The following is a 15,240-nucleotide window of genomic DNA, read 5'->3' as shown; positions in this document are numbered from 1 at the left end:
ATTAAGTTAAGCAACACAGGTATCTGGCATTTTATACCAGGGACATAGTGGTGCTCAGTAAGTGACAGTTATTATCACCAAGTACTAGGTCAAGGGAAGGACACCAAGGCCTGTCCATTGTCTGACACAGTCTGGAATGCACCCCCAGGCAAGATGACTCAGTTTCCCTCTGTGCGCCCACCCTATGGCCTGTGCCACTTAGATTCTAGCCCCCTAAACACAGGTGGACCTGATCTGTTTCTCCAACTCCCCATGAGACTAGGATACCTTTGAGGCAGGGGGTGGGTCTTACTCTTTTCTATACTCTTTTCAACACCTAGCACAGCGACTGGCACATGTAGGCATTCAATCCATCACTGTTGGATGAAGATATTAATGCGTAGGGGAGTTTATGATAGGCCTAAACCTCATAAGAGAAAATCCTTGGGGTGTAGATTCCATAAGTGTTTCAAGGAGTATGGGCTCATTGGCCTTTGAAGGTCAAAAAAGGATATTTCGTAATATGCCAGGGAATGTTATTCTCATAGAGGATGAACTATAGGGAGATACCAAAAACCAGGGCTGTTTCCTACATGCCTGGCAGAAGTTTAGTTGGGGTTGGGATAACAGGGGGAGGCAGCACCTTCCACAATGCTGAGGCAGGCCTGCTGTTCTCAGAAATGAACATTTCCTAAAAGGCTTCTTCTCAGATTAGTTGCCAGACTAGGTGCTAGGCTTGCAAACTCAGATGCCTACAGAGGGCAGGCAAGGAACTTAAATGAGTGAGGAGTTCACTGAAGAAAAGATGCAATGGGGACCATGGACATCTTATCAGCGACAGCTGCTGCTTAATCTTAGCCATTGTTGCCATGTAGGCTGTGGGTCCAGTGTTAACCAGGTTCTTCTGTTTTTCAAAGAACGCCAGATGATATAGATTTTTATGGGTCTAACTTTTAATGTAAATTTGTAAGTTAAGATGGTCCTCAGGCCTCACATGTTCTCTGAGGAAAGTATAAGCTATTACAGTTATCCAGGAAGAAGTGATCAGGTGCTTACCTAAGGCAGTGGCAATGGGGACAGATAGACCTGGCGGAGGTAGGATAACTAGATTTAACGATTAATTAGATGTAGATGATGAAAGATGTTGTAAAAGACTCTGATGTTTCCAGCCTAAATGACTTAGAGGAAGCCAGTGCCACAGGCAGCTTCATGAAATGGCACAAGAATGGATCTTGAATCGGACAGAACCAGTTCAAACTCAGCCTCATCACTTACTAACTCTATGACCTTGGGCATGCAGCTTAACCTCTCTGAGCTTCAGTTTCTTCATCTATTATATGGGGCTGTCTCCCATATAATTATTTTAGAAATAAAAGCAAAAATTATTTTTATTTTAGAAATAAAAACAAAATAAACAAATGGGACCTAATCAAACTTACAAGCTTTGGCTTGTAAGGAAAGGAAACCATAAACAAAACGAAAGACGACCTGTGGAATGGGAGAAAATATTTGCAAACGATGCAACTGCCTAGGGCTTAGTTTCCAAAATATACAAACAGCTTACACAACTCAACAACAAAAAAACAAACAACCCAGTTGAAAAATGGGCAGAAGAACTAGACATTTCTCCAAAGAAGACATACAGATAGCCAACGGGCATATGAAAAGATGCTCAATGTTGCTAATTATTAGAGAAATGCAAATCAAAACTAAAATGAGGTACCACCTCACACCAGTCAGAATGGTAATCATTAAGAAGTCTACAGAGACTTCCCTGGTGGTCCAGTGCATCCAATGCAGGGAGTGTGGGTTTAATCCCTGGTTGGGGAGCTAGGATCCCACATGCCTCTTGGCCAAAAAATAAAAAATAAAAAAAAACCAGAAGCAATATTGTAAAAAATTCAATAAAGACTTAAAAAAAAAAGGTCCACCTCAAAAAAACATCTTCAAAAAAAAAAAGAAGTCTACAAATAACAAATGCTGGAGAGGGGTGGAGAAAAGGGAACCCTCCTACACTACTGGTGGGAATGTAAGTTGGTACAGTCACTATGGAAAACAGTATGGAGGTTCTTCAGAAAACTAAAAATAGAACTACCATATGATCCAGCAATCCCACTCCTGGGCATACATCTGGACAAAAATATAATTCAAGAAGATACATACACTCCAGTGTTCATAGCAGCACTATTCACAATAGCCAAGACATGGAAACAACCTCAATGTTCATCGACAGATGAATGGATAAAGAAGATGTGGTACATATATACAATGGCATACTACACTACTCAGCCATAAAAAAAGAACAAAATAATGCCATTTGCAGCCATGTGGATGGAACTAGAGATTATCATACTAAGTGAAGTAAGTCAGACACAGAAAGACAAAACCATATGATATCACTTATATGTACAATCTAAAATACGACACAAATGAACTTTTATTGAAAGAGAAACATACTCACAGACATAGAGAACAGACTTGTGGCTGCCAAGTGGGGGAGGGTGGGAGAGGGATGGAGTGGGAGTTTGGGATTAGCAGATGCAATAAACCACTAGGTCCTACTATACAGCACAGGGAACTATATTCAATATTCTATGATAAACCATAATGGAAAAGAATATGAAAAAAATATTATATATATAACTGAATCACTTTGCTGTACAGCAGAAATTAACACAACATTGTAAATCTACTGTATTTCAATGAAACTAAATAAAAATTGTAAAACTATACGGGATAATGTTGATATATATGTCATAGAGTTGTTAATAAAGATTAAATAAGATTGTGCATGTAGATTGCTTAGCATAGAACCCGGCACATAATAAGAGCTCAAATGTTTGTCAAATTTATTAGCAACATCTCTTCATTCTACGTACAGTAAAATGAAGTGTTGGGGTTTTTTTGCTTTGTTTTGTTTTTCTTGGTAGTCTGTACTCTTCCCCATCCCCTGATCCAGGAGTATCATGTGACCCAGGCCTGGCCAATGAGAACATTACATTCTTCTGGTGATAGTGATTAGTTCAGGGACCAGATCAGATAGTCTGAGAATGGAATCAACATAGTAAGCAGAGTTAAGGGATGAAAGAGAAACCGAGTGCTTCTGGAACATTTGGTTGTCTTCATCATGCCACACCTGAAATCAACTCTATGTCTGGACTTTTCAAGTAATATTCCTTTAGATTATGTCATTTGGATTGGATTTTCTAACATGTATCACTAAAAGAATCCTGAGTTTATCACTACAACTACTGTTATTATGACTTTTTAACTTAGATTCCTAACGATTGGCATATCCTTCATAGAATTTAAAGCTGACAGCACTTGGGAAAGCCATCTCCAGCCATGGTCCCCTGGGGATGAGGCCCTGTTCTTGAACACCTCTTAGATGAGAGTGAGAACATGACATGTATCTGAGGTACCCTTAGAAGCTATCCCAAGGTGGGAACCTACCCCCTGACAGCTCAGCAGCACCTACTGAGCTTGAAGTTCAGAAACCCAGTTTGAGGGTGAGGCAACAGGCATGGGGTCACTTCTGTAACTTCTGTGGTTCTTGTCTGGTTTCCAGAGGAGACTCTCAGGTTGGACATTAGCTCGGGAAGCAGAAGTCAGTTGAGATGTAGAGACTAAAGAGAACCCTGGATGTTTGGAGAGAAAACCCTTCATCTTGATCCTCCAGGGATATGGTACCTAGGCCTTACCAGCCTGCTGTCACATCCCATGGGGTCATGAGAGAGGGTGTTACATGTGCAGGGCTCTGGCTGGCATTTGGGAGATACGGGTTTTAGCCCTGTCTCCAAAACACACTAGATGTCTAATCTAGGGACATGCTACTTGCCTCTCTGATCCTTATTTTCCTCATCAAGAAAGCTGGAGAATTTAATAAAATGATATATCTATAGCACTTAGCAGTGTCTGAAACATAGTATGTATGTTCTTAGCAAATACTTTTTTTTTCCTCTCTGAGTCTCAAGTTACTCATCTGTAGAGTAAGGGCAATGAGACTATAAACTCTGGTTACTGGATAATCCATGAGGTTCCTTCCAGCTTGAAAATATTTCAAAACACTCTGGATTTCTTTAGCTTATTTAAACTGAAAAAAAACCATACTGCAAGCTTATCATGATACTATAGAAACATAACCCTTCATCCAAAACTCTTGGTGCCAAAAGCAATTCATAATTATTTAGGATTCTTTATTGAATTCCTCAGTACATAAAAGACTAAAGCAGACGTTAGACTGCTCCAAAGATTGTATATAACAGAAAACACCCAGGGAGGTATGGGTACCACTCCTATAGTGGTTTTGAAATACGTCCGCAAGTTCTGTGATATTCTCTTCTTCAAGAGGTGAAGACTAAATCTCTTCTTGTGTGGGGGGGGCTGAACTTGGTGATTCTAAGAAACAGGACCAAACAGAAGGGACAGTGTGACACTTTGGAGCCCAGCTCGTAAAATGCATTGTGCTCCCTCCCGCCAAGAGCCGTATGAATGAGCCGCCTTGCAGGAGAGCCCTTCAGTCCAGTCAAGTCTGCAGGTGACTGTGGCCCCAGCAACACCTTGAGCGCGGCCACCCATGAGTCGCTTTGGAATTCCTGACCCACAGAAACTGTGGGATAATAAATATTTGTTGCTTTAAGCCATTAAGTTTGGGGGTAATTTGTTACGTAACTGCTAATAACTAATACAACCCCATAATCAAGCACATTGATAATTTTGCAAGGCGACGTATAAATATTCATAGCGAGTGGTTTAAATAACATCTGCAAATAAACTTACTTCAGTTCAGTCAAGTTTGACTGCAAAGTGAGTTGCCCCAAACTTGACTTCTGGTTTTCAGCCCACTTTTATTTTATTTTATTTTGTAATGGTAGATGAGAAATTGTGAACAGGGATTACATAATGCAAAACACTTGAGGCGAGGGGTGGGGGGGGACACATTTTTCAGTCCCAGTGTGCCTGTTAGACAATGACCATGTCAGAAAAATGCCCTGAGTTAATTCTCTTATAAACAAACATTATCAGCCACAAACTGCCTTCCCCACTAAACTGTGTACTCGAATGTATGGACTTTCTCATCTTCACAGACTTTGCAGCCTCAGGGATTTTTAGAGATCATCTAGGCCATAGTGTTCCAAAGTACGATAAAGAGGTCACACTCATCAGAATTGGGAAGGTTGGGAGAGGTACTTTTAATGCAGATTCTGAGGCCTTAGCCAGGCCTGCTGAGTCAGAATCTCAGACCTAGGAATCATATTAGCTTCACGGTGTTGGGTAAGTTAGCTAACCTCTTTAAACCTGAGTTTCTGCATCTATAAAACGGGGATAATAATACATGCTTCTTAAGATTATTAGGAGGATCAAAGGAAATGGTATAGTAAAGTGTCCAACACAGTGCCTGGTATAAAAATGATTTCTGAATTGAGGTATATAATTAAGGCTATACCTTGATTCCAGGAAGCCCAGGACCAGGGGAATGCATAATATCACCTCCTCTGCCGTACAAGGCGTCAGTGGGGTATAAGAGCTTAAGTATGATAATAGTATTAATAACAGCAACACTATTGTTGAATGTTTAAGTGCCAGGTACTGATCTAAACACTTAGCTAACATTAACTTATTAAATTCTCATAACAATCCTGTGAGGCAGATGCTGCCTTTTGACCCATTTTACAGATGAGGATACTGAGACACAAAGCAGTTAAGTAACAGACTAAAGTTATAGCTTCCAGGTGGCAGAGCCAGGATTTGAACTCAGAGAACCTAAATAGTTTGTAAGAGTAAGATTCAACCAGGTTTGCTCTCCCTAAAATAAAAGAGAAGGGACCCCAAGTCCCAAAGCATCTTCCTTTCTTGATGAATGCCTGCTACTCTGCCTCAGAGCTATAGCTGAAGCTGAGATCCCAAGTGAATTGTGGATCCTGGCAAAGCTGGCTCTCATGCTCTTACCAGGAGCATGTTTGGATGAAACAAAGGGAAGCACTGGGCCTAGGGCAGACGGACACTTTCTGGAGAAAGCAGTCCAGGCAGGAAGCCTGGAGGGCCCCCAAGAGTAGCTTAGCTTCTTTTAGCCTGAGCCAACTTCAGCTTTAGAGCCGTCACACAATCCATTTCCTCTGCCCAGAATTCTCCCTGGGCTTCTTTATCCTTCAAGTCCTATCCTTTACATCCTCAGAGAGGCCTTTATCTGATAATTCCATTTGAAATAGATGTCCCGTCCCATCCCTTATTCTCGATTATTCTCTGTAATAGCCCACTCTTTAGTTCCTACCAGCACTTACCATAAATTTTAATGATTTTTAGAAACCTTTCATCTGTTTTCTGATCTTCCTCACTGCTTCAGGAGAGCAGGAACCATGTCTGTCTCATTCACCACTGTAAACTTCGGGACCTGATTGTAAACAAGGTGTGGCAAATAATTGATTCCATCAGGACTTGTCAAATGCTGGTGAATATGATGAAAAACATGAGTGGATATACTGGCCTTTCCCTCTCCTGCCCACATTGACACCCATTCCTCACCACTTCACCCTACATCTTTCCCTTTGAAGGGAATCGCTGAGCTTGGATAGGGGACAGACCTGCTTTCTGCACCTGTCACTGTTCTCAGCAGAGGATTTCTCCCACTCCCCAGCCCCAGTCTTTATCACAAAGCACCCACATCTTCTGGGAGGAAGGCTGAACCAAGCACGGAAGCGTGACCTGAACAGAGTGGTTCAAAAAACCTACTTAAATATTTTAAAAAGTAACCAGCTTTGGAGCTCCAAAGTCTTCAGTCCTAGAAAGAAAAATAGAATGGATTCAGTGATTTCTACTACAGGGGGCAAGGGTTTTCTTTAAGCTAGAACCAGCATCATTAGCCACTGGACACAATCCACTGAGTGATATCCAAAGTTTGAACCAATTAAGCCACAGCTTCAGATCATGGCTGGAGACAAATGATGGCAGAGAGAAGGCACCAAGGCCCCATCTCACACCCCAGCTGTAGACAATGGATAGTCCTATTGACTTTGGCAAGAAAAAACACTGAAATACATTTGGGGCAGGGCAGTAACTTTTCTGTTGAATGTGTTCTTTCCCTGCAGAGCCCTAAGAAAGTAAAACTGATAACTCGAATGACTTCAAAGTGGCAAATGGTACAATTCACTGAGAAAACCAGGGTTGCACAATCATTAAAACAGCAGAATCTCCCAGAAGGCAATTCCTAGAAATAAAATGCCAACCACAGTACAAGTTGTCAGAAAGTCTTTGGAGCAGGAATTTCCAGCTTGACAGAAACCATCCACATAGTATACTGAGACAAAAGAATAGCATTATCCCAATTCCGTACAATTGCATTGTTACTGAGACTTGGAATTTAACTATTCAACTAAATAATTGCTCTGAAGTTCATTTGACATTTTTAGCTCTGTGACCCTGGGCGTGTTACTTGACTTCTCTGGGTCTCTATATCCTATAAAATGGAAATAATTGTAGTACATATTTGCCTCATGCAGTATAAAGACTAAATAAATTATAATATACGTTAAGTGCTTAGTACAGTGTCTGACACATAGTAAATGCTATGAAAGTGTTGAAAACCAATTATTTTTTGCATATGTTTATATGGTTATTGCAAATATGCTCACAGTGAAGCTTCACACATCTCCATCACATTGAATCCTACTACCAGTTTGTTCTTCCACTTCCATCCTAGAGCAACCTGAGGGCAAGGACTCAGTCTCTTTCTCCATGTATCCTGGTGCCATCAATGATCTGGCAAATAATAAGCATTCAGTAAGTATTTCTGATGAATAAATAAAGGCATACTACTCTGAGGTTATAAAATGAATATCACACAGTCCTTGCCCTTGAGAGCTCATATCCACTGGGGGAGAAAGACACTAAACAAAACTCCATCATGTGATTGATTAGTATTCTTAAAGAGAATAGAATTCTAATCTCTTAAAGAGATTAGAATTCTTAAAGAAAACACTGCTGTTAGAATTTGCTTGGGTTGGGGTAATGAGGGAAGAAGGTGATGTATAAACCAACCTCAAAGGAGGAGAGGACTTTTGCCAAGTAAAGGTTGAGTGAAGGAGGTGGCATCTCAACTGAGTTTGAAGGATGAGTAGGAGTTGGCCAGATGAAGAAGGAAAAGAAGACTCTGTGGGCAGATGAAGTAGCATGCATGTGCTTCAGGCTCTTGTGTGGGGAGAGTGTGTGGATCTGTATATGTGTGAGAGAGACATTTCGCTATCGACTGTAAATTCCTGTAGAACAGGGGTCAGCAAGCTTTCTCTATAAGGGGTTAAATAGAAACTATTTTCAGCTTTGTGAACCATCCAGTCTGTCGCAACTACTCAGTTCTGTCACTGTAGCAAGAAATCAGCCGTAGATAATATGTAAACAAATGACGTGATTCAGCCCCGGGAGGGCTGGATTTGGCCCATGGGCCCTAGTTTGCCAACTCCGACTACAGAACAAGGAAACTGCCCTCTGGCTTCCCAAGGATACAGTGCATGAAGGTGCCCAACCCACAGGGCTTATGCTAGGGAGCCCTTCACATGATCGGACTTGCTCTTTGCATGGGTTATCAATTGCTGTGCTACAAATTATCTCAAAACTTAGTGGCTGAAATTATCAATATCTATGACAGTTTCTGTAGGTCAGGAAGAAATTTGGGTAGTTCTGGCTCAGAATCTCTTCTGAGGTTGCAGTCAAGATATCAACCAGGGCTGCAGTTACCTGAGAGCTCTACTGGGGCTGGAGAATCTACTTTCAATAAAAGTAGCTGACAAGTGTGTGCTAGCTTTGGCAGGTGGCCTCAGTTCTTCCCCACAGGGGCCCTTCCACATGGCTGCTTGAGTGTCCTCCACAACATGGTGGCTGATTTCCCCCAGAGCACACAATCCAAGGGACCAAGGTGGAAGTCATGACCTAGCCTAGGAAGTCACACACTGTCACTTTTGCCATATGTTATTTGTCATAAAGACAAACATGGATTCAACACGGGAACATACACTATGCAAGACATGAACACTAGGAGGCAAGGAATACTGAAGGTAATGTTGAGGCTGGCTACCACACCTTTTCTCCATAACCCACAGTGACATATGTTCACTCTTCTCTCCCCTCTTTCAGTCAAATGCTATCACAGAAACGTCAGAGAATTTGAATGTCCCAAACCCTTCATACTACCCATAAAAGACAATAAGAAGACCTCTTGGATAATGTGGAGATGTTAAAAAATTAAATAAATCCTGGACTTCACTGGTGGCGCAGTGGTTAAGAATCTGCCGCCAATGCAGGGGAGACGGGTTTGATCCCTGGTCCGAGAAGATTCCACATGCCGCGGAGCAACTAAGCCCGTGAGTGTGCCACAACTACTGAGACTGCGCTCTAGAGCCCGCGAGCCACAACTACTGAGTCCGCGTGCTGCAGCTACTGAAGTCCACGTACCTAGAGCCCGTGCTCTGCAACAAGAGAAGCCACCACAATGAGAAGCCCGTGCACTGGAACGAAGAGTAGCCCCCGCTCACCGCAACTAGAGAAAGCCCGCACGCAGCAAAAAAAATAAAAATAAATAAGTAAAATAAATAAATAAATCCTTGCTACATTTACCTAGAGCATGAGAGAGACTAGGGTACAAACACAGGAAGCTCATCTCTGTAATTCTCCCTGAAGGAAATGGCTTATTGGATAAACCATTAGTTGCTCCTCATCAATAAATCTCCACGCCAGTTTCCTCACTCGCCTAAAGGTGAGCTGTACGACATAGCCAGATACTTTACTCTTCACCTTCCATAAATGAAGTAGAATCCAGAAACTGCTAAAAATTTTACCTAGAAACACAGCTTACTGTTCCCCAAACCCAGTGGGGCTACTTGGGGAAACAGGCTGAACAACTCCATTTCTATCAAACTATTCGGGACTTAGGGTTCTAACACTTTAGAATTGACAAGACCTTACCATTTTTTTCCAGCCTCCAACTTGGTCCAGCACACCTTTCCCCTGCACTCCTGACCAACAGCCTTTCTGCTTCTGTTCACAGGTATCACAGGTCCTTTTTGGCTAGGCAGGGCCTGGGGAGAAGCTAGGTGGCCTCTCTGCAGAGTATCTCTTCAACTGGTGCACGGAGGCTCTGTGCTTTGTGACTGGGGGAAAAGAGAGTTTTATTTATTTTGCTTGTCCAGGTGACAGAGAACGTTGAGAGAGAAGTAAAGGTGACAGGGAGGGACAGGATATTGTATTAATTTGACCCAAATCTAACTGTTGGACTTCTCTGAAACCCTATAACCAAGAAGATGAGGGCCAGAAGCTGAGAGAGACATCTTGTTGTTGAGAGATAGAAGACTCTGGCCAAAAGTAGTGTTTCTTGGGGACTCATATGACAAACTGTGGCACAGAAGTGGGACCATTCTCCACAGCTCTCAGGACCCAGTGACACACAGGATGCTGAGCCCAAGGGACCAGGGTGCATTGTGAGGAAGCAGACACTGGTGCAGACATTGGTACACACAGGGGTGCTGAGCCCGAGGGACCAGGGTGCATTGTGAGGAAGCAGACACTGGCACAGACATTGGTACACACAGGGGTGCTGAGCCCAAGGGGCCAGGGTGCATTGTGAGGAAGCAGACACTGGCACAGACATTGGTGTTCTAACAATTAGTATAGTTGGCAGAGGCAGGAGCAAGTCTGCCTAAATAATGTCAAGAGCTAAGATGTCACCAAGAGGGAAGCCACAGTGTATGACAGGTGCTCGTACCATATGCACTAGGTTGTAGGTGGAGGTAGGTACTCCATGGGGACTCCTGGAAATGACCCAGGCACCTCTGGATGAGGGGGAGAAACTCCTATAATTCGACATGTAGGGGCCTATAGTCATATCTTGGGGTATTCATATAAATGTGCCTTCACTATAGTAGTTAAGATCATGGATTTTGGAGCCAGACTACCTGGGTTTGAGTCACAGTGTGGCCCTGGGCAAGTTACTGAACCTCTCTGAGCCTTTTTTTCCTCATCGGTAAATTGGAGATAATAATATACTACTTCGGAAGGTTGTTGTGACTATTCCAGGAATTACATATGTAAAGTACTTAGAACAGTGCCACCATAATAACCACCACATAATGGTTGAAAAAATTTTTTTGTTCTTACAAGTTGGTGATGCCAGGAACAAACTTGTTAAATAGACTTCCTGGGATGAAACTTGTCTCCTCCACTATAAAGACTGTTGCTTGTTGGAAAATTCTAGTTATTAAAATTCTTTCTGTTAAGGCAACTTTCCTCCTTGCAACTTCTCCACTTTGGTTTCAGTTTTTCTCTGAGCTATTCCAGGATAAACCTGTCTCGTGGTAACAGCTCGCTGAGACACCTCTCAGGATCTCCCTGAGTTTTCTCTTCGACATGCTGAGCAGCCCCAGATCTTTCAACCATTTCCCAGAAACCTGGCCCCCAGGTCCCTCTCCATCCCAGAGGCATGCCTCTGAATGCACTGCAGATCACCAGCATTGGGGAGGGCTGTGGACTCCAAGCAGACAGCCTGGGGACTGTCTCTAGGAGACCCCCCCCTCACATGAACACATGTTCCTCATAGGAAAAAATGTCAGATGAACCCAACCGTTTCAAATTAATTTTGTTTGGGAGAGCAAAGGAAAGGGAATTTCCAAACAGGGCCAAGGTCTTCGTCAAAGCTGTTCCTCTAAGATAGAGATGGACAACTGGCTGCCTGGAGAGGGGCCAGCTGGGAAGTGTAACCCCGTCCAGGGACGTGGGCCAGCGCTGGCTCCTCCTCTCGGGAGGTGAGAAGGAAAAGCTGGTTTCCTCAGTAGAGATAAGCACGGAGTGTGTGCTCCAGGAATAAATAAAACTTCTTGTGCCTGGCACGGCCCGTAACTCCTGCCCCCAGCTGAGACGTATGCCTCTCTCACCCCACTTTCACTGTCCGAAGCCCTGGAGAGCAGTTGTCTGCCCCCAACTCCAGGGCAGGAGGCTGCCAGCACATTTCCGGGTTGCGCTGGCTCATGACTTTTCTAAATGATTTTCTTTTATGGGCCTGAGGGGTAGAAGAACAGGAGGTAGGAGGGAAAACATCATTTTGGTCTCAATCAGACTATTTTCTGAAGAATGACATTGAAACTGTCTTCAGTTGCTTTGTGGTTGGCAATATTTCATAAGGATTATGCCCAAGGACAGTTTTGGAAATAAGGCCTCCTCATTTCTTTTTTTAAAAAGTTCCCCCTATTATAAAAGTAAGGCCTGCTCATCAAAGGGGGAAAAAAGTTATCAACCACAGTTCAACAATCCAAAGGCAACCTTCATTAACACTTTAGTGCATCTCTTGCCATAATTTGTCAGAACGTATTATCTCTTTTCCAAATAATTATAATCGTAGTTTACAAAACACGATCTCAAATCATTCACACATTTTATGAACATTTCTTCTATTATTATATACTTTACACAAATGTGTTTTTTAAGTTTTATTAAGATGTAATTCATATACCATATGAATTTAAATTTGCCCATTTAAAGTATATAGTTCAGTGGTATTTAGCATACACAGAATTGTGCAACCATCACCATAATCAATTTGTGAACATTTTTATTACCCCAAGAAGAAACCTTGTGCCATTAGCAGTCATTCCCCATCCCCAGCCCTACCCCAACCCCAGCCTTAGGCATCCACTCTTTCTGTCTCTATAGATTTGCCAATTCTAGACGTTTCATGTAAGTGGAATTATACAATATATGGTCTGTTGTGACTGTCTTCTCTCACTTAGCATAATTTTTTAAAGGCTCATCCATGTTATAGCATGTATCAATACTTCATTCCTTTTTATTGCCAAATAATATTCTATTATATGGATATGCTACATTTTATCAGTTTGTCACTTGATGGACATTTGTGTTGTCTCCACTTTTTAACTATTATGAGTAATGCTGCTGTGAACATTTGTGTACAAGTATATGTTTTTATTTCTCTTGGGTATATACCTAGGAGTGGAATTGCTGGGTCATATGGTAACTCTATGTTTAACCTTTTGTGGAACTGACAATAGTGTTTGCCAAATTGGCTGCATCATTTTACATTCCCAGAAGCAGTGTATGAGGGTTCTAATTTCTCCACATCCTTGTCAGCACTTGATACTATTTGTCTTTCTTAGTGTAACCATCCTAGTGGGTATAAAATGGTATCTCATTATGGTTTTGATTTGCATTTCCCCAATGGCGAGTGATGTTACAATGGAATACTACTCAGCCATAAAAAAACCCAAAATAATACCATTTGCAGCAACATGGATGCAACTAGAGATTATCATACTAAATGAAGTAAGTCAGAGAGAGAAAGACAAATACCATATGATATCACTTAAATGTGGAATCTAAAATATGGCACAAATGAACCTATCTATAAAACAGAAACAGACTCACAGACATAGAGAAAGACTGGTGGTTGCCAAGGGGGAGGCGGGTGGGAGAGGGAAGAACTGGGAGTTTGGGATTAGCAGATGTAAACTACTATATATAGGATGGATAAACAACAAGGTCCTACTGTATAGTACAGGGAACTATATTCAACATCCTGTGATAAACCATAATGGAAAAGAATATAAAAAAAGTATGTCTCTATGTGTATAACTGAGTCACTTTACTGTACAGCAGAGATTGGCACAGCAGTGTAAATCAACTATGCTTCAATTAAAAAAAAAAGAGAAATGCAAATCAAAACTACAATGAGGTACCACCTCACACTGGTCAGAACAGCCATCTTTAAAAAGTCTACAAATAACAAATGCTGGAGAGGGTGTGAGGAAAAGGGAGCCCTCCTATACTGTTGGAGGGAATGTAAATTTGTGCAGCCACTATGGAAAACAGTATGGAAGTTCCTCAAAAAACTAAAAATAGCGTTGCCATATGATCCAGCAATCACACTCCTGGGCATATATCTGGACAAAACTATAATTCGAAAAGATACATGCACCTCTATGTTCATAGCAGCACTATTTACAATAGCCAAGACATGGAAACAACCTAAATGTCCATCAACAGATGAATGGATAAAGAAGATGTGGTACATCTATACAATGGAATAGCACTCACCCATAAAAAAGAATGAAATAATGCCATTTGCAGCAACATGAATAGACCTACAGATTATCCTACTAAGTGAAGTAAGTCAGAAAGAAAAAGACAAATACCATATGATATCACTTATATGTGGAATCTAAAATATGACACAAAAGAACTTATCTGTGAAACAGAAACAGACTCACAGACATAGAGAACAGACTTGTGGTTGCCAAGGGGGAGAAGGGTAGGAGAGGGAAGAACTGGGAGTTTGGGATAAGCAGATGCAAACTATTATATATAGAAAGGATAAACAAAAAGGTCCTACTGTATAGCACAGGGAACTATATTCAATATCCTATAATAAACCATAATTGAAAGGAATATGATAAAGAATATATATATATATGTATAACTGAATCACTTTCCTGTACAGCAGAAATTAACATAACATTGTAAATCAACTATACTTCAATAAAATAAATTTTAAAAAATAAAACAAAATAAAGATGTTTGACTACATTGCTTTCTCAAAAGTTTTTATTGGTTTACACTCCTTTCAGCAGCATATAGTTGGCCCTCTGTATCCACAGATTCAACCAACCTTGTATCAGAAATATTCAGGAAAAAACAAATTCCAGGAAGTTCCAAAATGCAAAACTTGATTTGCTGCACACTGGCAACTATTTACATAGCATTTACAGGCATACTTCCAAGATATTTTGAGTTTGGTTCCAGACCATGGCAATAAAGCAAATATCGCAATAAAGCAAGTCACATGAATTTTTTTGGTTTCCCAGTACATATAAAAGTGATGTTTACACTGTCCTGTAGTCTATTAAGTGTGCAATAGCAGTATATCTAAAAAAGTACATACCTTAATTTAAAAGGACTTTATTGTTAAAAAAAATGTTATCATCTGAGCCTTCAGCAAGTTGTAATCTTTTTGCAATAGTAACATCAAAGATCACTGATCACAGATCACCATAACAAATATAATAATAATGAAAAAATGTGAAATCTTGCAAGAATTACCAAAATGTGATGCAGAGACAGGAAGTGAGCAAATGCTTTTAGAAAAATGAAACCGACAGGTTGCTCGACACAGGGTTGCTACAAACCTTCAATTTGTAAAAAACACAGTATCTGTGGAGCAGGATAAAACAAAACTCAGTAAAATGAGGGGTATGTCTGTACATTGTACTTATA

At 41.2% G+C, this 15,240-nt stretch overlaps 1 long non-coding RNA gene across 4 annotated transcripts in view; it reads right to left on the bottom strand.

Moving 5' to 3' along the window:
* Nucleotides 1-4,191: 4,191 nt before the first annotated feature.
* Nucleotides 4,192-15,240, bottom strand: part of LOC118890690 — a 47,416-nt gene continuing 36,367 nt past the window's right edge. The window contains exons 2-6 of one of the 4 annotated variants that reach the window (XR_005018804.1): nt 9,931-10,115; nt 7,608-7,734; nt 6,709-6,757; nt 6,261-6,424; nt 4,192-4,377 (exon numbers count right to left, since the gene is read on the bottom strand). This is a non-coding gene — a long non-coding RNA (uncharacterized LOC118890690). The remainder of the gene's footprint in view (nt 4,378-6,260; nt 6,425-6,708; nt 6,758-7,607; nt 7,735-9,930; nt 10,116-15,240) is intronic. The other 3 variants (XR_005018805.1, XR_005018803.1, XR_005018799.1) reach the window with 3 other exon arrangements.

This window comes from Balaenoptera musculus, chromosome 1 (assembly GCF_009873245.2).
Source record: "Balaenoptera musculus isolate JJ_BM4_2016_0621 chromosome 1, mBalMus1.pri.v3, whole genome shotgun sequence".
NCBI lineage: Eukaryota > Metazoa > Chordata > Mammalia > Artiodactyla > Balaenopteridae > Balaenoptera > Balaenoptera musculus.
This window is presented reverse-complemented; position numbering and strand designations above follow the sequence as displayed.